Source organism: Monodelphis domestica, chromosome 2 (assembly GCF_027887165.1).
Source record: "Monodelphis domestica isolate mMonDom1 chromosome 2, mMonDom1.pri, whole genome shotgun sequence".
Taxonomy (NCBI): Eukaryota; Metazoa; Chordata; class Mammalia; order Didelphimorphia; family Didelphidae; genus Monodelphis; species Monodelphis domestica.
In genome coordinates, this window is record NC_077228.1 from 261703631 (window position 1) to 261725507 (window position 21877).

Genomic DNA, 21877 nt, shown 5'->3' on the forward strand with positions numbered 1-21877 from the left:
AATAATGGTAGCTATGTTTGTTATAGTTTACAATAATTAACAATGATGTGGCATATAAAACACAGTGTAAATGTTGTAACCCTAATGCCTAATTTAAACTCCTTGAACTGAGGGAAAAAATTATTTCCATTTTCCCTTTGTATTCTCAAATACCTAATACTATGCCTGCCCTGTAGGCAATTAAAATTTCTGAAGAAATGTGTAGACCTTTTAAGCCCTGAGCATCCTCATCACAACTCTAACACTTACTCTCATAAACAAATCTAGTCCTCCACCAAAACTACCTTGAGGTGATTCTTTGCTAATGCTGTCTTAGTGAGCACTCATAAAATGTCAGTTGCCAGTGATTAGCCCCTAGTGTCACTCAGCAATTAGCACCAATTCACTATTTTTTTTAAAACCCTTTTTGGTTCCAAGGCAGAAGAGTGGTAAGGGCTAGGCAATGGGGGTTAAGTGACTTGCCATTTAGCCCAATGTCTGACACAGTAATACTTAATAATTGTTGTTTTGATTTGAAGTTTAAGAGCTTATTAATTCCCCTATATTTTATTGTTCAACCTAATCTGGTTGATTTCTCTGATTTCCATTTGCTGCTTACTTTGAAAAAAGATATTCACTAAACTATTCACAGCAGCCTTTTATGTAACTAGTGTTTGGTGAAAGGGAGCTAAACTGGCAAGAATAGTTTAAATGCTATTGTCTCCTTGAGAAACATCAACCATATTATATTCTATAGCCCAACTCTGCATGTCTACTTTATATATTCATTTTAGATTTTACTTGCCAACCACAAAACCTTGTCAATTAGGAAAAGTGCTAAATTATGGGAACATTTTATTTGATGCTTATAGTATCTGGATCAGACTGACTGTGATGACTCAAAGGTAATTTAGAATACAGTAAGGGAAGTAACCTCAGTGTTTGACAACTTGAGGATCCTAGTTGCTAAGATAAAGACTCATACTTCAACAAAAATGACTAAGAAAATTAGAAATTTCTGAGAGAAATTATATTAGACCAACATCTCATATCATGTCAAGAAAATCTACATCTACATTCAGGATTTAAATGTAAAAAGTTCCAATAAGAAACAAATTAGAGGATCAAGGAAGAAATTATCTTTCAGACCTGGGAAAATGTTCATGAACAAAAAATAGAGAGAAACACATAAGATAAAATTGATAATTTCAATTACATAAAATGAAAAAGTTCTTGCACAAACAAAATCAGTGCAGTTAAACTTAGAAGAATAACAGCTAACTGGGGAAAATCTTTGCAGGAAGTTTCTCTGAAAAATGTTTCACATTCAAGAAACATGAAAAACCCATTTATATTTGAAACAAGAGCCATTCCTCATCAAAAGATATGAACAGAGAGTTTTCAAAGGAAGAAACTATAAACTATAAACAACAATATGAAAATGCTCCAAATCCCGAATAATTAGAAAAATGCAAATTTAAGCAACTCTCCAAGTTCCATTTCACATCCATCAGATCAGCAAAGATAACCATACCAAGGACCTTCCAAGTAAAAGCAGAAAAATCATGTAAGGAGAGATAGTCACAGTAGGTATACTGCCATGGATGACCTTGAGCACTTAAAAGTCACCTCTGCCCATTTTGCTGGCACAGGTGTCTGTCCTTGTGTCCTTTATCTGTATACTGGCCCCCTCCTTCATCTGGTAACAGCCAGATGCTTCCCTTTTCCCCCTTGAATTTGAGGTTGACTCTGGGTAACTGAAACCATAGAAAGCAAAATCATAGATTTGGGGCAGGGGTGGGGTGGGGTAAGAGATTACTTTATTGGATAAAGTGGATAGACTACTATTGTTCTGTAAAAGCCTTACAATAAATTTAGGATTGAGCTAATCCTAGAAAAAAAAATTACAAACTGGTAAGAACAGGATGAGAGGGGACAAAGACAAGCACTTCCTTTCCTTTTCTCTTTCCTTTTGAACTGGTCATTTAGCACCTTGGGTTTTTAAGGAAAGCCATGCCTCAAATGAAAGGAGTAGAGGGTGCTTTTGCTTGGAAAGGAAAATTTATAAAACTTATAGGGGTAAACGACTATAGCAATGTAGTATTTAATAAACCAAAGAAGATACGAATAAGCAATTTTTAGAGAAAGAAATTAAAGCTATCAATAACCATATAAAAATGTTCTAAATTACTCTTGATTAGGGAAATGCAAATTAAAACAACACTGAGGTACCACCTCACACCTATCAGGTTGGCCAATATGACAATAAAGGAAAAGGATAAATGTTGGAAGAGATGTGGCAAAATTGGGACACTAATGAATTGTTGGTAGAGTTGTAAACTGATCTTACCATACTGATCCAATTATTCTGGAGGACAATTTAGAACTATGCCCAAAGGTCTATAAAACTATCCAGAATCTTTGATCCTCTAATACTACTATTAGATGGGGTGTATGGGGTGTTCAGGGAGGGGTAGTATCTCTGGTATGGAGGGCTTGTCGTGCCCTCCTAGGGCAGCTCTCCAGCCTCTGACCCCCACCTGACACCCAACTCTCACTTGTGGCTCCTAGTAGCTGCTAGCATGCGGCAGCCACCACATCCCAAGCAACGGCTTCAACAGGCCGGCTAAACCTTGTGAGGGTAGCCATCGGGTTGTCGACCCCTGGTGAACCAGGGCTTTGCTCACCCAGCATGTGAAGACTATTTTGGCGGAACAGGCGGAAGAAACCAACAAGAAGGTTCAACGGCTGAGATGGCGATGCAGCAAAGCACTGTGGAGTGCTTAGGGCGTGTTGGAGCACAAAAGACAACATGGCCATCCAATGCAGCTGAGGAAGTCTCCAGGTGTCACGACTTTTCGTGCCACTGGGCCCAGGCTTCCAACGCTGAGAGAGTGGGACTGTCTCTGTGCATTGACTTTTCCACTTAAATCTCCTTCACACACAAGTATATTTGTGCACACAGATCTATTCCAACCCTGCCTACCCTTTTCAAGATCTGCGGTGATGAGGGAGTGGTGACACAACAGGTGGAGGTGACCACTGGCAGTTGTAGTCACGATCCTGCATATAGGCAGCCCACGGACTAGTGGTCGCTCGGCCCTGTAGGGCAGCAGAAACGTTCGGCAGCATCCTGGGTGACTGAGCAGCCCTCTCCAGGACAGCACTGCTCACCCTAATCAAGGAAGGGGACTAAAAAAGGTCTCCCAAACATTACCTGCCCTACAAACACCTGGTCAGCACACTGCGGCTGGTAGGTCATCCCTTTAAGTGGTCGAAATCAAAGAAAATAAAATACAAAGAAACTCCTACTAGGAGCATGGAACATCTGGACATTACTTGACAGAGAGAACACCCCAAGACCTGAGAGAAGAACAGCTCTAATCAGTAAAGAATTGACACGATATAACATCGACATGGCAGCATTAAGCAAAACATGCTTACCAGAAGAGGGATCACTCAGCGAACCCACCACTGGATATACCTTCTTCTGGAAAGGTAGAGCCTCAAATGAAGACAGAATACATGGTGTTGGCCTGGCTATCAAGACCAGTTTGCTCAAACAGCTGCCAGACTTGCCTGTGGGCATCAGTGAGAGGCTCACGAAGATCCGTTTTCCTCTCAGCAAAGACCAGTATGCCACAATCATCAGCGCATACGCCCCAACACTGACCAGCACAGAGGAGACCATCGAGCAATTCTACTCTGACCTGAGTGCCGTCCTGCACTCAGTGCCAAAATGACAAGCTGATACTACTGGGAGACTTCAACGCCCACATTGGCCAGGACCATGAAAGATGGAAAGGAGTGCTCGGCAAACACGGCGTGGGCAAAATGAACAACAACGGCCTACTGCTACTCAGCAAATGCTCAGAGTTCGAACTCACCATCACGAACACTGTGTTCAGAATGGCGAACAAATATAAAACAACATGGATGCACCCACGATCAAAACAGTGGCATCTCATTGACTACATCATTGTACGCCGGCAAGACATCCAGGATGTACAGATCACCAGAGCCATGAGAGGAGCTGAATGCTGGACAGACCACCAATTGGTTAGAGCGACTCTTCAAATGCGCATTGTGCCTCGCCATCCAAAACGCGCCCAGACAGTTCGCACATTTTACAATGTGAGTCTTAGAGATCCATCTTATTTGCAAACATTCCAGTCCTGCCTGGATGACAAGCTGTCTGTCAAGAGACCACTCACTGGAAGTCTAACCAAGAAATGGAACCAGTTCAGAGATGCAGTGAAGGAAACATCAAAGGCAGTCCTAGGCCCCAAATAACGCAACCACAAGGACTGGTTCGATGACAACAACACTGCTATTGAAGACCTATTGAGCAAAAAGATCAAAGCCTTTATGGAGTGGCAAAATGACCCAAACTCTGCTCCTAAAAAGGACAGATGCAAGTCTTTCCAAGCCATTGGCTCAGTGTGAGATCAGGAAGATGTAAGACTGATGATGGGAAAAAAAGGCAGAAGAAATTTAGCGCTTTGCTGATATGAAAAACTATAAACAATTTTTCAGTGCCCTCAAGACTGTCTATGGGACATTAAAACCTACCACCACTCCCTTGCTATCCTCTGATGGTGACACTCTCATAAAAGATAAAAAAGGCATCAGCAACAGGTGGAAAGAACACTTCAGTCAGCTTCTCAACTGACCCTCTTAAGTCGACCAAAGCTCCCTTGACCAGATCCCCCAAAACCACACCATTGAACAACTTGATGTCCCTCCTTCAATAAAGGAAGTCCAAAAAGCCATTAAACAAATGAGTACAGGCAAGGCACCCAGTAAAGAAGGGATCCCAACCAAGGTGTATAAGGCCTTAAATGGAAAGGCGCTCCAGGCATTCCACATAGTGCTGACCAGCATATGGGAAGAGGAAGACATGCCCCCAGAACTCAGAGATGCCTCCATCATAGTCCTATACAGAACAAAGGCGCATGAGCAGCCTGTGACAACTACAGAGGTATCTCACTACTCTCCACTGCTGGAAAGATCCTCGCCCGTGTTTTACTCAACTGACTCCTGTCATCTGTTTCAGAGCAGAACCTGCCTGAATCACAATGTGGTTTCCGACCAGATTGTAGCACCATCGACATAGTCTTCACGGTGAGGCAAATGCAGGAAAAATGCCTTGAGCAGAACCTGAGTCTCTACATTGTCTTCATAGACCTGATGAAGGCATTCGACACAGTGAACAGGGACACATTGTGAGTGATCCTTAGCAAGCTCAGTTGCCCAGCAAAATTCATCAAACTGATCCAGCTCTTTCATGTTGACATGACAGGGGAAGTCCTATCTGGTGGAGAGACTTCCGACCGCTTCCACATCTCCAATGGCATGAAACAAGGCTGTGTCCTCGCTCCAGTACTATTCAACCTATACTTCACCCAAGTATTACGACATGCTGTGATGGATCTAGACCTGGGTGTCTACATCAAATACCAACTGGATGGCTCACTATTCGACCTTCACCGCCTGACTGCAAAAACAGACAACAGAGAGACTCATCCTGGAAGCTCTCTTTGCAGATAACTGTGCTTTCTTGGCCCACCAAGAAAATCACCTTCAAATCTTTGTGGACAGGTTCTCTACCGCAACAAAACTGTTTGGCCTGACTATCAGCCTCAACAAAACAGAGGTGCTGTTCCAACCTGCACCAGGGAGACCAACTAATCAACTGTGCATAACTATCAACGGCACGCAGCTTTCTAACATCAACACTTTCAAGTACCTGGGCAGCACCATCACCAACGACGGGTCCCTAGACCATGAGATCAATGCCAGGATCCAAAAGGCCAGCCAGGCACTCAGGCGGCTGAGCTCTAAAGTCCTCCAACACAGAGGTGTAAGCACTGTGATGAAGCTCAAAGTGTACAACGCAGTGGTCCTCAGCTCGCTCCTGTACAGTTGTGAGACATGGACACTGTACCGGAAGCACATGAAACAGCTGGAGCAATTCCACCAACGCTCTCTCCAGTCAATCATGAGGATCCAATGGCAGGACCGAATCACCAACCAGGAAGTCCTCAACAGAGCCAACTCCACCATCATCTAAGTCATGGTCCTCAAAACCCAGCTACGATGGTCTGGAAACGTCATCCGCATGGACCCACAGCGAATACCAAGACAGGTATTCTATGGTGAACTGTCAGTTGGACTCAGGAAACAAGGTCGAACAAAGAAAAGATTCAAGGATCAACTAAAGTCCAACTTGAAGTGGGCTGGCATTACACCAAAGCAACTAGAACTTGCTGCCTCTGACAGAAGCAGCTGGTGTACCCACATTAACCATGCCCCCACCACCTTTGAAGATGAACAACATCGACATCTTGCCGCTGTGCGTGAATGCTGACACCAGGCCACAACCTCACCTCCCGTAACAACTGGTATCCCATGCCCCATGTGCCACAAACTTTGCGCCTCAGCCTTTGGACTTCAAAGCCATATGAGGGTACACTATAGATGAAAACGCACAAAGACAATTGTCATTCTCAGTCACAGAGAAACTACAAGTAAGTAGTACTACTACTAGATCTATATCTAAAAGAGACAAAAGGATAGGGGGAGTGAAGACCTATTTGTTTGTCGTGGGTGGGGTCCAGCCTCACTCATGACTCCAGGGTTCCCTATAGGTGTCGAAAAATCAGTCAAAATAAATAACAAATGGAACACAGCTTAATCATTACTGCTTTGCATCCTACAGCTGCTCAGTCATTCCCAGGCTTGATTTTTATTTTTATACCCATTTTCTTGACATGCAGATTGCATTACCTAACACACATGTTCAAAGAGAGATAATTGGAAAAGTGATACATTAACTTTTAACAAAACACTTGATTAACATTCTATATTTTTGTATTGTGATTACAGACAGAATACAAGATAAATGATTTTGTCACAGGTGGCTTACTAGGGAGTTTCTAAGTTACTGATTTGTGTAATTGAGTCACTGAGGCATATTGAAGCTTAGTGTGCTTGTACTGTACCTGTACATATTGTATGGGCCTCTATGATTGATTTGTCTGCTGGATTCATGAGAATAGGCTTTTGTGTGTGAGTGGGAAAGTTTTGGGCTTGGCCTGTAGCTGTGGTTTTGCTGGGAATTATGTACCTAAGTAAAAGTTAACCTATGATAGTCTTTTTGGGATTGGGTTTAGAGGTCTGATCTTTTGGTGATGTTTTGGGGAATAAGGGTACATGTGTTTTGCTCTTGCATTATTTCTTTTGAGACTAGGGGAAATAATAATCATGCCCATTCATAGGTAAGGGGCATTGATGAAAGAGGTCATGTAAAGGGGATAGAGTGGGCAGTCACATTTAGCCAAGGACCACTCTATGATCTCCCCAGCTACTACGTGTGACTCTGTCAAGGCATCATGGTCTGATGGCCCCCAGCACTTGTTAAAAAATATTTATAGCAGCTCTTTTTGTGGTGGTAAAGAATTTAAAATTGAGGGGATGTCCATCAATTAGAGAATGGCTAAACAAATTGTGGCATATGATGGTGATGGAATACTATTGTGCTATAAGAAATGATGAGCAGGATAATTTCAGAAAAAGCTGGAAAGACCTATAAACTGATGCAGAGTGAAATAAGCAGAACCAGAAGAACATTGTACACAATAACAGCAATATTGTACAACAGTCAATTGTGAAAGACAGCTACTTTCAGCAATACAATTAGCCATGACAATTCTGAAGGACTTGTGACAAAAAATGTTATCCAGTTTCAAAAGAGAAAGAATTGTTGGAGTCAGAGTACAGATAAAAGCATATTATTTTTCACTTTAGTTTATTTATGTCTTTATTTTGAGGTTTTGGTTTTGTATGAGTATTGTCTTACAACAATGACCAATATGGATGTATGTTTTGTACGATAATACATGTATAACCCAGATCAAATTCCTTACCATCTCTGGGAAGGAGAAGGGAAGGGAAAAAGGGAGACAATTTGGACCTTATAATTTTTGAAAATGTATGTGGAAAATTATTATATGTAATTAGGAAAATAAAATATTAGGAAAAAAGGGAAAAACCCTTGGAATCAGAGTCAAGGAAGGGGAAGAGGAGTGGTCAATAGAGCAAAAACGGATTGCTTCATTTGTAGATGGCAAATTTTAAATGAGCTCCCTCTTAAAAAAAACACAACAACAAGGAGGGGGAAATATAAAAGAAAAGGATAGAGGAAAATACTTAAGTAACAATTATTACTGAGTCTGAATGGAACAAAATCATTACGAAATGGAAGAGAATAACAGAATAAATAAGAAAGAGTTTAACAATTAGATTATTTATAAGAACAAACTTGAAACATAGTCACATAAAGCTAAAAGGTGTGGATGAAGCAAAATCTATTATGATTAAGCTGAACTCCAGAAGCAGGGGCAATGATCATGATTCTACTAAAGCTATAACAGACATGACAAAAAGAGATAATCAGGGAAAACTACATTAAATTTAAAGGCACCATAAATAGCAAATCAAGATCAGTACTTAATATATAGGTGCTGACTAGCATAGCATTTAAATATTTCAAAGGAAAAGATAATTCTTTTATAGGGAGAAATCAATAGTAAAATGAAAATACTCTAGGACTTCAGTATATCCTTTTCAGACCTAAACATTCCAACAAAAAGATATACATGAAATAAGTTAAAGATATGAATAGAATTTTAGTTAGAGATCATAGTTCACTAGCAATTACTGAATGAGAGGAGAAAAATTTTATGTCATAATCCATTTATTCCTGTTCATTTTGTATCACGAATTCTGCCCCAAATGAAAAGTGGAGGTTGGATACGTGGTCACTCCCTATACCCCCTAGTTCAAAGGAATATAGTAGCTTCCTTGTTTGAGCCTGCTATGAAAACCCCTGAGTCACCCTATAAAGAGAAATAGCAGCAGTAACAACTCAAAGCCCCTTTTGCCACTGACAGGGAGTATGAATACCAACTAGTCTCTAATTCCCTAGGAGTCTTCCCTCACCCTACCTCCACTGGCATGAATCAGCATCAAACCCTAGATGCATATTCCTTGATCCCTTCCCGCCATGCCTGGTTCTAAGAACCAACCACACTTAACTGGTTGGGGAGAGCATACCCTCTGAGACCAAAGAGGAGCACCTAACTTCATTCAGAACTCTAATGGACTGCCCTTTGTTCATTCATCCTGGATTTTTTGTGTTAGTATCTCCCCTCAATAAAGCTCACTTTACTGTCCAGTGAACTCTATGTTTCTTTAAATGAGACTCTATTCAGAAGGGAACTCCCTGGGGCATTTTCCCAAGTTATCAGGTGATCTAGGGTACTTTTTTCTTGGGTAGGGGGCAGAATTTTCCCAGTGATATCTTCTAATTGCTGTTCTGGGTGACTTTGTATCATTTAAGTTATAACTGTCCTAAACCAGATTCTTGCTCATAAAGCAGGAAGGAGTATTGGGACCATGCACAGCAGAAGGGGATGGAGTGAGGAAGTGTTGGGGACAAAAGTATAGGTGTAGTTGGGTTGAAGCCAAGATGGAGTCATTCCCCTAAACCTACTCCAGCAAAAACATGAAATTCATGCCAGACCAAATGATGATCAAGAAATCCATAGGAAGAGGCAGCTAGGTGGCTCAATGGATAGAGATCTAGATCTGGAGAAGGGAGGCCTGGGTTCAAATATGTCCTCAGGTAATTCCTAGCTGTGTGATCATCAGCAAGTCACCTAACTCCCATTGCTTAGCCTTTACCACTCTTCTGCCTTGGAATTAATACATAGTATTGATTCTTAAAAAAAAAAATCCATGGAAACTGTAAAAGTTAGCCAACAACCCAAAGGAAATAGAAAAGATGGGCACCAACAAAGCTAGTACAAGCTCAGGCAAATAAACCTGCAGCCCCCAAGATATCTGTAGCCTATACGGTTCTCTGTTCTTCTCACCCCAATTGCCAGAGTGCTTGTAAAACACTCTGGTGGGAGGTTGCTTTGGGGAGCAGCAGAGACCAGTTTAGGCACAATAGCCAACAGACTGGTTCAATAGTACTCAGAAGAGGATAGCTCAGGCACCAGGTGCTCTAAGACTTCCAGCATTCTCTGATATAATGCAATAGTGAGGGCACTAAAGATTCAATACTATGAACCTCCAAAATCCAAAGAAGTCTAACCCTGAGAAGTAGAAAGCAGTGCAGGAACCCAGGGCAAAAAGCAGGCCTAAAAAGTGTAGAAGGAGGTAGAGTGGTGCTCAGCACCTGATCTAACTTGGCCTCTACTGTAGGAGAAATCAAATCCTTGTTGCTGTTGACTTTTTCCCCCATTTATATTGTAGGGTTTAAATTAATATCCAATACTCCAAATGTTGTAATAATCACTTGAATTAGAGGAAATAGAAAGAACCTGAGTAAAGAGAAGTTTTCCCCACTGCAATAGCAGGAGAAAAGAGTGAGGGGGAGGGGTTACAGAAACTTTATCTCCAAAATGAAAGGACAAAACATGAGGATGAAAGTGGGATTCTGGGAAATGGAGTCCTGGGGTACAAAATTCTAATTATACAATTCCCCCTCTGTGATTCCAGTGGAAAATGAGCGTGTAGAAATCTCCCAGATTTACATGCCTAGCTTCCGCATGGAATTAGTACACATAACCAACTTATAACTCTAAAGATTTTTCACTAGAGTACATACAATATTGTACTCTCTAAGGGGAAATTACAATAATTTGGGGATGAGAGAAATAAAAGAGAAAAAGAATAAAACCAATGATTGCTAGGTGCATTGACAAAAAACCAATTTGGGGCCAGCCCCCTTTGGCATAAGAGTATACATTCAAAGCAAATGTGTTCAACACCCCACAGTCCAATTTCACTACATCCCAAAGTTCATTCTGGATCTTTGAGTGCAGCGTATGGTCTCTGCAGGCATCTGCATCTCCAAAGAGTTCATTTTCTGGATTTGGGGAGGTAGCAAGTTTCTTATCCTAAAATTACTCTCAAAAGAATTTAAACTTTGCATTATAGGATAATAATACAATATCACATACAGATTTATAGTTATCAGGTTTCTATAAAGGGAGGATATTACTACTAGTAACTATTTGACAATTGTTGGTCTAGGTGAGATATTGCCATGCTGGGGCAGTCAAGTTGCTCTGCCACTGATCCCATCTGCTTGGGTTGGACTGGGTAGAAAGATAAGTTTCTGGATTCTTCACGATGCACAGTATTTCTCTTGACTGAATCAATCTGTTGGACTCTGTAGGGTCTATCTTCAATGAGCGGATGAAGTTTGAACATCTTTAGCCTCTGGGTTGGTTAGGTGTGCCTGAACTCTATTCAGTTAAAGTGTTACAATATTCTTTTCACCTGGAATACTACAGTGATTTTTGTTTTTGTTGTTTTATTTTGTTTTGTCCCTCTTCTCTCAGCAAAGTCAGTTAGTATAGAACCAGCAGAAGCCAATTCACTGACTCTCATTGATTCTCTGGACTTTGCCACCTGTAGGCTTTCCTATTTGATAATTCTTCCTGGTTCAAAGTAATTTACCTCAGTGAGAACTTCTATCTATTCTTATGATGACCTACCTGTTAAGAGAGTTTTTATTAATTTCTCCTTTTTTATATTTAAGAGGAAAAGGAGCAATAATATTTTTCAGTAAGAGACCCACTGCTGTACCACTTGTCAATTAGTGACAGTTAGAAGGGTGTGGCCCAGGGGAGTTAGTCAGTTGCAGAGAGTTGCAAAGGTTTTTGGTCTCTGGGTCTCCTTGGGAGAGGGTGTGCAGCTAGTAATCTCTCTGGTTGGAGACAAAGAAACAGAATTAAGAACTTATTAATAACTTGGGTAGATAAGATAGATAGATAGTGGTTATATGATTAGATAGAGAGAGTAGGAGAGTAGATGAGGGTTTCAGCCTAGCAGAAGATACTGCCCTCTGAGGCAGATAAATCTAGGGTTTTCTAGAAAAATTTAGTTAGGACTGACTGGGATCTGGGGTATAGTTATAAGTTAGTGTAAGATTACTTTCACTTTCCTCTTTATTTCCTATCTATATTTCCTAATAATAAACTAATTGTTTTGTGTTTAATAAACTGCACACTGGATTTTGTTCAAACTCCTACCCCCAAAATAATACTTCACATACCCAAATTATACTTCTTAGATTCCTATTGGGTCATATGCAGGTAAGCCTCTAGCAACCAAGGTATTGAGATAATCTGAGTCTTTGTGGGGTTCATTGGTTCTGCTCACCTTTCATTTGCAGCTGAGCTGCTTAGGCCATCTATAGTACAGTTGTTTCTCTTTACCCTTTAATCTCTCTCTCTCTCTGTCTCTCTCTGTCTCTCTCTCTCTAAGTCTAAGGGGACACAGCCTTTCAAGTATTCACTCAATACAGGAATATGTCTTTTTTTTTTTTAAAACCCTTACCTTCTGTCTTGGAGTCAATACTGTGTATTGGCTCCAAGGCAGAAGAGTGGTAAGGGCTAGGCAATGGAGGTCAAGTGACTTGCCCAGGGTCACACATCTAGGAAGTGGCTGAGGCCAGATTTAAAACTAGGACTTCCCATCTCTAGGCCTGGTTCTCAATCCACTGAGCTACCCAGCTGCCCCCAGGAATATGTCTTGAGAATATATCTTCAAATTTTTTAACTGATTCAATTTAACCACTGGGTTTTCTTAAATTTTGAGTGTCCGACTTAGATTTTCAGATCACTTAGATTAAACCTATGACTACTCATACTTCACTTTCTCTAAGTCTTCTAGTCTCCCTCCTTCATTCCTGAGGCAAGAAAAACTGATTGCTTTTGGGATTCTGGTCTTCTTGGAGGAATTAAAGGACTCTTTGTAATATGCTTTCACTGGAAGGAATGAAAACAGAGGAGCTGGCTCTTTGGCAGCCCCAGGGACCTCCAGCCCTGTTTATTCAAGAAAAGGCAGAATCTAAGAAGAAGGAGACCACAGAGCTTCATACATAAAGCAAGGGTTTTAAGTTGTTCTAATACAGTAGTTATTCTGTATTAAAGAGTTGCTTGGATGTTGAAAACTGTTTGCACAGGAAGGGAGGAAGCCAGTGTACTATTTACCCAGGCAGGTAATAAGTAGCTTTCTGCCTCCTTTCCAGCTCTAGACTATATAAAGGATTAAAGAATTTATAGTCTGCCTGTTTAGGAAGCTAACTCCATTGCTTTGGGACAGGTACTTGGATTTTTGGCTCAATTTCTCTATCGTAATTATTATGACTATTCATTATTAACATTAATCAATATTAGCAATCTCACACATTTATATAGTGCTTCATAGGTTACATAGCTTTCTTCACAACAACTTTGTAATCTCGTAAATGTGATATAGGTATTTCTTGGGAAGATTTATGCTACCTATCTCATTGGTCATGTAACAGTGAGGGGGGACTTAGAAAAAGGAAGGAACCAAGAAGATTTTTCTCTCTGGCTCCAACTGCTTTTGAATCTTGTGGGAACTCTCCCACCCCCTGCAGGTCCTGTGAAAGTTCCATTTGCCCCTCTTTTGAAGCATCCCTTCAAACTTTTTTTTTTCCTCTTTGCTCTTGATCCCCCTTATTCACAGTTACTAGGATGAAGCATTTTGTTTTAAAAAGAACTGAATGAACTTTAAGGAGAGGGACCATGTCTTATTTGAATGGAAGAGTTCCACTTACTTTAGACACTTGCATCCCCATTTTATAGCATAGGGAACTGAGACTAAGAGAAAGTAAATCAGTCAGTACCTCAGTCAGTAAACATTTATTAAGTGCCTACTATGTCTGCAGGCACTGTTCTAAGGACTAGGGATACAAAGAAAGGCAAAAGGCATATGCCCTCAAGGTGTTCATAATCTAATAGGGGAGACAACATGAAAGCAACTACATACAAAGAAGTTATATATAGTATAAATGGGAAATAATCAACAGAGGCAAGGCATTAGCATTAAGAGGATCTGGGAAAGGCTTCCTCTAGAAGGTAAGATTTTAGCTTGGACTTGAAAGAAGCCAGGGAAACCAGGAGGTAGAGATGTAGAGGGAGAACATTTTATGCATAGGGGACAGTCAGTGAAAATATCTCAGAGTTGAGAGAGAGTGTCTTGTGTGAAGAATGACAAAATGGCCAGTGTCATTGGATGGAAGAGTTTGACAGTGGAGGCATGAGGTATAAGGTGTAAGAAGATTGGAAAAGGGTGTGTATATATGTGAGTGTGTGTGATTAAATTATATGGGGCTTTGAATGCCTAATAAGAATTATGATCCTGGAGGTGACTGGGTGCCAATTGATAGATAGGTGGTATAGTCAGGTGTAGGTTTTAGGGAAATCTCTTTGATATAGGATGGACTGGAGTGGAGAGATAACCAGCAGGTTATTGTAATAGTCCAGGCATGAAGTCATGAGGGCCTGTACTAAGGTGGTGGCAATATCAGACAGAGGAGAGATAAGTATGTGTGTGAGAGTTGTTATAAAGGTAAAATCCATAAGTCTTGGCAACAGATTGGGTATAGGGCAGGGGTTGGTGTGAGAAAAAGTGAGGGTTTGATGTCAAATGACTTAAGAGAGTTAGGACTGGAACTTAAACCGTTTTCTCATTTCCAAGTCTAGTGCTCTCCACTACACCAAACTTTTTAAAGTTATTGATATTTTACATGAGTTATTTTGCCTCTAATCACATTATTACTTTCAGGAGCATTTTAAAGGATTTTTGAAAAACAATTGGGACAAAAAAATGCTTTAGGAATGTTTTTTAGTTTATAGAAAATTATGGCAAAATAAAATTCAACTTGCAGGAAATTAATTTTTCAGAAAGTTTTTGACACATAAACTTGCCCTATAAGCGAGGTTACATGTGATTTTAATGGATCTCACTCTGAACTCCATACCAAAAAACATGGATAATGTGTCTTTTCCTATGGTACCAATCTTCTCAAGATAAAACCTATAGAAAAGGAAAAGATAAACATATAAGAGAATTACATGATAGTGACTTATATTTACATAGCACTTACATAGTTGTTTTACTTGTTTTGTAATGTCCAACTCTTAGTGACCCCATGGACCTATGTCCTTGGGATTTTCTTGGCAAAGATACTGGAGTGTTTTAACATTTTTTTCTTTATAGCATTTAAAGCTGAGGCTCAAATTGTGAAGTTGACTTTGTCAGGATCATATAGCTAGGAAATATCAGAGCTCAGACTTTAAACCTGGTATCCTCATTCACTCCATGTCCAGAACTATGCTGAGAGACGTCTATAAATTTGATTACAGTGCCCTTGGGTGCTTAATAATTATTTTGTTTTGAGAGCTAAGATTCCTTCTCTTCCCTATCCTTTCCTATTTTTATACTGTATTTAGATTCGTTCTTTCTTCCTCTGAAACACGAAGCTGTTTATATTCTTTTTTTAAACATTTTTTTTTTTATTTGATCAATTTCAAACATTATTCCTTGGTTGCAAAAATCGTTTTCTATTCCTCCCTCCCCTCCTGCCATCCCTCCCATAACCGTCGCACAATTCCACTGGGCATTACATGTGTCCTTGATCAGAACCCATTTCCATGTTGTTGATGTTTGCACTAGGATGTTCAAGCTGTTTATATTCTTACTAGATTCTTCTCTTCTTCTCTAGTAAACCTCTGTGTAACCTGTACAGGTCTCCCTATTTTCCAGAAGTCAGCAACTTATAGCAAATCTTATTTTATAGCCATTTTTTACACATTAACATCTTACTGTAATAATTACTGCTTTCATTCTGTGGGTTTTTAATTAATATATAATAACTCAATTATTATATTTATAAGATTTATTAATAATAATTAAAATAAAACTTACACCTAACTCAGCAGGAGTTGCAAGAGAAGAGAGCAAGGGAAGAGTCACAGCAAATTTAAATACAAACAATGTAAGGACACATGTACTGGAAAGGCAAAAGGGAATTTTGGGAAACGTAGTCCTAGGTACAAGATTCTAATTAATACAGTTCCCATGTCTGAAAGTCCCGCAGGATTCTCTGGATTCTTGGGAAGTTGGAGAGGTCTCTTGTTTCTAGCATTGGCTCTAGCCCCACTTTTGTTCTCCAAAGGGTCCAGGCACCCCAGTTCCATTTAAACACTTAAATGTCAGATTAGCTTTTGTGAAGGAATATTTGCTTCAATGTTTAGCAAGAGCAAACATATAAGTATTTACTTTCAATACTTGGCGTGGAACATAATCTTTCCTATACTATCTCAGTCTCTAGGGAGGTGAGGATTAACTTCACAGTTTAATTTAGTTTCTACAGCATTAAACCCAGTAAGTTCTAAGTCCAAAATTCTTCTGGGCTTTTGTCCTTGGACCCTGGCTTCTCAGGATTTCCATGCTGTGCTGGTTGTAACATATGGCCTTGAATCCAGGGCTCCAAGGTCCTCATGGCTGGACCTCCTGGGTCTGGGACTTCTTTACTCTTTATACCTAGAACTTAAATGAAATCAAAATTTTGTTTCTCAGTGCCAAAGGACCTAAGAAAAGGGAAGGTAGCTTTCTCTGCTGAGCTTCACAGTATATGGTGCCTGTGCTGTGGGTAAAAGAGACCTTCATCAGAGAGACAGAGACAGAGAGATTGTCTCTATCTGATAGTTTAAAAGATATAGCCGATTCTGGTTAAGTAGCCAGTGGAGAAAGGCTGTTTCCAACTTGTAACAGGGGAATATAGAATGTCTTCTTTCAGAACTAGTTCCTTGGTATCTCTCAAATGGATATTTTGTATTGTAGGTGCCTGGGCATCTGCTGAGGCCCTATTACATTCCTCATGTGATCCTTTTCCCCTTTCTTACTTTGTTTTTAAGTCATCTATATTAGTGTAACTAATAAAAATTTCATTGTTAAATCTAAAATCTTCTATGCCATTTTCTTCTTTGATCTTTCCTATAGCATTCAACGTGATTTTTGTCTGTTTGATATCTTTAAATCTTGGTTCTTTTCTTCTCTAATATCTTCTTCTGATTTTTAAATTTTCTTATTATAGACTATTTCAATTCAATAGGTAGTTATTAAATGCCTGTTATATGTACATTACTGAGCTAGATAAATAAAAATTCAGATGAGAAAGGAGTCCTGTCCTTATGAAGGTTATAGTCTAGATCTGTCTGTTTTTTCACAGAAAATCTGCTAGACTATTATAACTTCTTCCACATTTGAACTTTTACCTATAGTCATATTCCCTGAAATAATTTATAAATTATAATTCCTTTCAGGCCTTTCAGTCCTCAGGACCTTTCAGTTCTACCACTTCAACTCCACTATCCATAATTTAAATTTCCAAACCCCTTTCCTTAGAAAATTCAATTCACTTGGCATCTGGTCCTTCTCTCCATGTCTGACTTTTGCCTTAATCATTCTTCTCTCCCTCTTTTTCCTTCACTCAATCTATATTCTTTGTCAGAGGCATGTGGTCATATTATAGATTATTTTATGGTTCTGACACAAATAAAAGATTCATTAAATGATCTCATTCCAAGAATGACTATATTGTATGTGTGAGTTTGGTTGGTATATATGCATAATGCTTCCTTTAAAATTTGTAAACTCCTTAGAGAGCCTAAATGTGTGTGTGTGTGTGTGTGTGTGTGTGTGTGTGTGTGAGAGAGAGAGAGAGAGAGAGAGAGAGTATGATAAAAATCTGAGATCTCCTAATTTGTGTTCCGAGTAGGGTAAACCTGACTGCCACAAAAACTAGATGTGGTCCTCTAACCAATGGGGGGTTACTGAAGGTGAGGATGAGGAAAATCTTTGGTGATGAGTAAATGCTTTTGATGAAGCAGTTGGTATTATTAGGAACCCTGCTAAGAAGAAAGATTGTCCCTCTTGTCAGAATCTCCTGCCCCTCCACTGCTCATTTTGGTTTGTGGTCCCATTTCTGCACCCTGATTAGTGGGACCAGAACAGTTATAATGTTTGTTTGGTGAATGGATGGTCAGTTCGTTTCATGAATGACTACATTGTATGTGTGTACTCTGCATTTGCAAGTCCACAATGCTCCCCTTTCTATTAATAAGCTTGTTTAGGAGCCAAGGCTGATTTTCCTTCCAGTGTAATCCACTGTGGTGGATGAGGCTGCCCAGCTGGGTAGCAGAGCAATGGGGAGATTGGAGACTTCACTAGAGCAAGAATATTTCTTGGCAGCCAAATGTTGCTCTGTCTGTTTCCTCAGTGGCAGGATCTGGTTAGCAACATATTCACAATTGGGGGGTGGGGGAAGAGGTGAGTACTGTATGCTGTGCACTTTGGAACTCTGGTGACAGTTTTGGGGCTTTAGTCCCATTTAGTCCTGGAGCAGCTAGGTAGCATAGTGGATAAAGCACTGGTCCTGGAGAAGACTTGAGTTCAAATACAGCCTTCTGTTTACTGTTTACTGCTCTGTTTACTAGATATGAAATCCTGGGCAAGTCACTTAACCTGTTTGCCTCAATTTCCTCATCTGAAAAATGGAGATAATAAATAGGACCTACCTTACAGAGTGGTTATGGGGATCCAGTGAGATAATAATTGTAAAGTGCTTATTACACAGTACTTGGCATATAGTAAGCATTATATAAATGTTAGTGATTATTATTATTTTGTACCAGGATAAAGCAGTTGCTGGCAATTAACTCTACCAGGTAGAACTGGGAAAGCTATTTGTGGCAGGGTGCCTATTAGCTGATTTAAATCTGTAGTCTCATTTTAGAAAATGGAACCTAGATTTGAAATATAGGGTTCCATTGCTGCTGGAATGGTCCTGTGTGCATGTGTATGTGTGTGTGTGCATGAGGGTATGTGTGAATGTATAATTGTAGAGCTGAGAAAACCCTCAGATGTCATCTAATGAGACCTCTCTACCTAATGCATGAACCTTACCTACAACATTCTTCACAAATAGTCACTCAGCTTTTGTCCAAGTAGGTACTATATAATTGCTTATTCCTAACCCTACCATTTTCTCCTCTTCCTCGTCCCTGGCCTCAAGTAGACCCAGATTCATTCTTGGACAAGGGAGAGCCTGACCCCCCTCAAAAAAAAAAAAGAAGATAAAGCTTTTTTTGTAATCTTAACTTATTGCTTCCATTTGGAGTTGCTCCAAGAAAATCTCTCAATATGGCAGCGGTATGGCTTACCTCTAGGTTATTCCTATGGATTAATAGGATTCCTTCTAAAACAGGTACTCAATATACAAAGTAGATATCTGGTATAGGCCATCTACAATCAATATCTTTACAATACTTCCTTTCCTCTTACTCTCTTTTTAGCTTTCATTCTCTCCATTCAATTGAAATTGCTTTCTCCAAAGTTATCTTTTAACTGTCCATTCTAATGGCTTTTTCTCAAGTCTCATCCTTCTTGACATTTCTGCAGTCTTTGATATTGTCAATCCCCCCTTGTTCCTAGATTTCTTAAATTAATTTTTTTTCAATTTCCTGTAGAAAAAATTTTAAATATTTGTTTTCTGACAATTTGCCATCCAAGTTCTCTCTCACCCTCTGCTTTCTCCCCATCTGCCTTCCTTGAGAAAACAGATAATCTTATGTAGGTTATACAAGTGCTGTCATGCAATACATATTTTCATATTCCTCATGTCGTGAAAGAAGACTCATATCTTTGGCACTCTTCTAAGTGTTCATGATACTGCTCTCTCCTGGTTCTCCTCCAACCAGTCTGACCACTCCTCTATCTCCTTTGTTGGATCTTAGTCCTAGACAGACCCACTAATTGTAGGTATCCACTAGAGCTCAGTCCTAGGCCCTTTTCTCTCTCTATTCTATTTCACTTGGTGATTTCATCAGCTCTGATGGATTCAATTACCATCTCTATGCTGTTGATTTTTAGCTTTACTTACCCAGCCTTATCTTCCAGATACTCATATCTAACAGCCTATTGGCCACCTCAAATTGGATGCCTATGGACATCTTAAATTCAACATGTCCAAAACTGAACTCACTATCTTTCTCCTCAAATTTTGTCCCTTTCCAAACCTCTCCATTATTATTGAGGACACCACTATATTCCCAGTCACTCAGGCTGGGTTACAATTAAAATTCTCTAGAGACTGTATCTTAATTTTATAATTATTTGTTAAATAGAAAAAAAAAATGGGCCAGAGAAAGAGAGGCAGAAATGCATAAGCTATGTGGCCAGCTGCCTCCTCTGGAAAGCAGGATAAGCCAGACTACAGCCAGACTACCTGCCCTTCTGAGCCCTAGTTACAGAAAAAAGGGACAACTTCCTTTCCTCTCTGTCAATTTATGTTCTTTGTGATTGGAGGATTTAAGATTTTAATCAGGACAGAGGCATGTCTTCTGGAGCCATGAATAACCAGAAGGCATTTAGAATGGACACATGAAGCATATGGTGTTTCCCAGCATGGCATTCATTTGTTTACAGATAAAACAAAGAACTTGTCTTCACTCTGCCTCAGTCTAGTCTTAAGATCAAATATTTTTACAAAATGAAGTCTTGGGGTCAAAAAGGGGTAACATTAATATTAACTTTCAACTGCTCAAAATCTAGGTATTATCCTGAACTCTTCATTCTCTTTTACCCCTCTCCATATCTTATCTGTTGCAAGTTCTATTGATTTTAACTTGTAAACAGTCTTCTCTCCTTTGATGCTGCCAGCTACCTTGGTGCAGACCCTTAACTCCACATCTGGACTATTTCAATAGCTTTTTGATTGGTTTTCTTTTCTTAATATTCTCCCAACTTCAGTCCACCCATCAGCTATTATATTTATCTTTGTAAAGTACAGGTCTGACCACATCATTGTCCTATTCAATGAACTCCAATCTCTCTCTCACTTTCTGGATCAAATATGAAATCCTTTTTGTTTTCAAAACCCTTCATAACCTGGCTCCTTCCTAGAATTGGTGGAGTCAATACAATGCTGGGCCTACATTCAGGAAGATCTAGGTTCAAATGTTGCTTCAGATGCTTACTAGCTTTGTGAACCTGGGCAAGTCATTTCCTCAAATATAAAACAGGGGTTGTTCCCTTCCCTCTTTCCTACCTTTCACAGTCTTCTTATACTTTATACTTTCTTACCCTTTCTCCTGCCCCTCATTCTGTTCTCTGGTGACAGTGGCTTTCTTACTGTTCCTTCCATCAGACAATCCATTTCCCAACTATGGGCATTTTCACTGACTATTCCCCCCATGCCTAGAATCTCTCCTTCCTCATCTCTGCCTTCTGGCTTCCTTTGCTTCCGTTAAATTTAATCAAAAGTATTACCTTCTGCAAGAATACTATTCAGTCTTCCTTAGTGTTAGTCTCTGAGACTTTCCTCTCATGTCTTTATATTGTTTATTTATAATTGTTTATATTTTGCTTCTCCCATTAGAGAGAGCGTTTTTTAAAAGCAGAGACTTTTTTCTAAAACCTTATATTCATATCCCCAGAATTTAGCACAATGTTTGACACATAATATGAATTTAATAAATACTAATTAACTTGACTTGGTTTGATTTAGTGCCTTTCCCCTGTCTCTCCAATATACCTTCTCTTCAACACTCAGCTCAAACCCCACTTTCTTTCTTTATCCATTCTTTCATCTAGTTAACTCTGACCTTCTTGTTATTCCCTGAACACTATTCTTTATCTCTTAGCTCCAGACGTTTTCTCTGGCTATCCCTCTTACCTGAAATGATCCCTTTTCTCATTTCCACTTCCTTTATAACCCAGCTAAAATGCCACCTCCTCCAGGAAGTCTTTCCCAACTCCTTTTAATTCTAATTTAATCCCTCAATTGGTTATTTCCTATTTATCCTATATGTAGTTTGCTTGTACTTAATGGTTTTCATGTTGTCTCCCCCAATAGACTGTCAGCAGACTGGCAGTAGGAACTGTCTTTTGTCTTTTTTTGTATTCTAGCCCTTAATACAATGCTTTGTGACTGACTGATCAT

General features: G+C 39.7%; 1 long non-coding RNA gene across 1 annotated transcript in view; it reads left to right on the plus strand.

The window, feature by feature from the left end:
• LOC107651403 (uncharacterized) overlaps positions 1-21877 on the plus strand; it is a 65010-nt gene that overhangs the window by 789 nt on the left and 42344 nt on the right. The gene's annotated exons all lie outside the window — the stretch shown is intronic.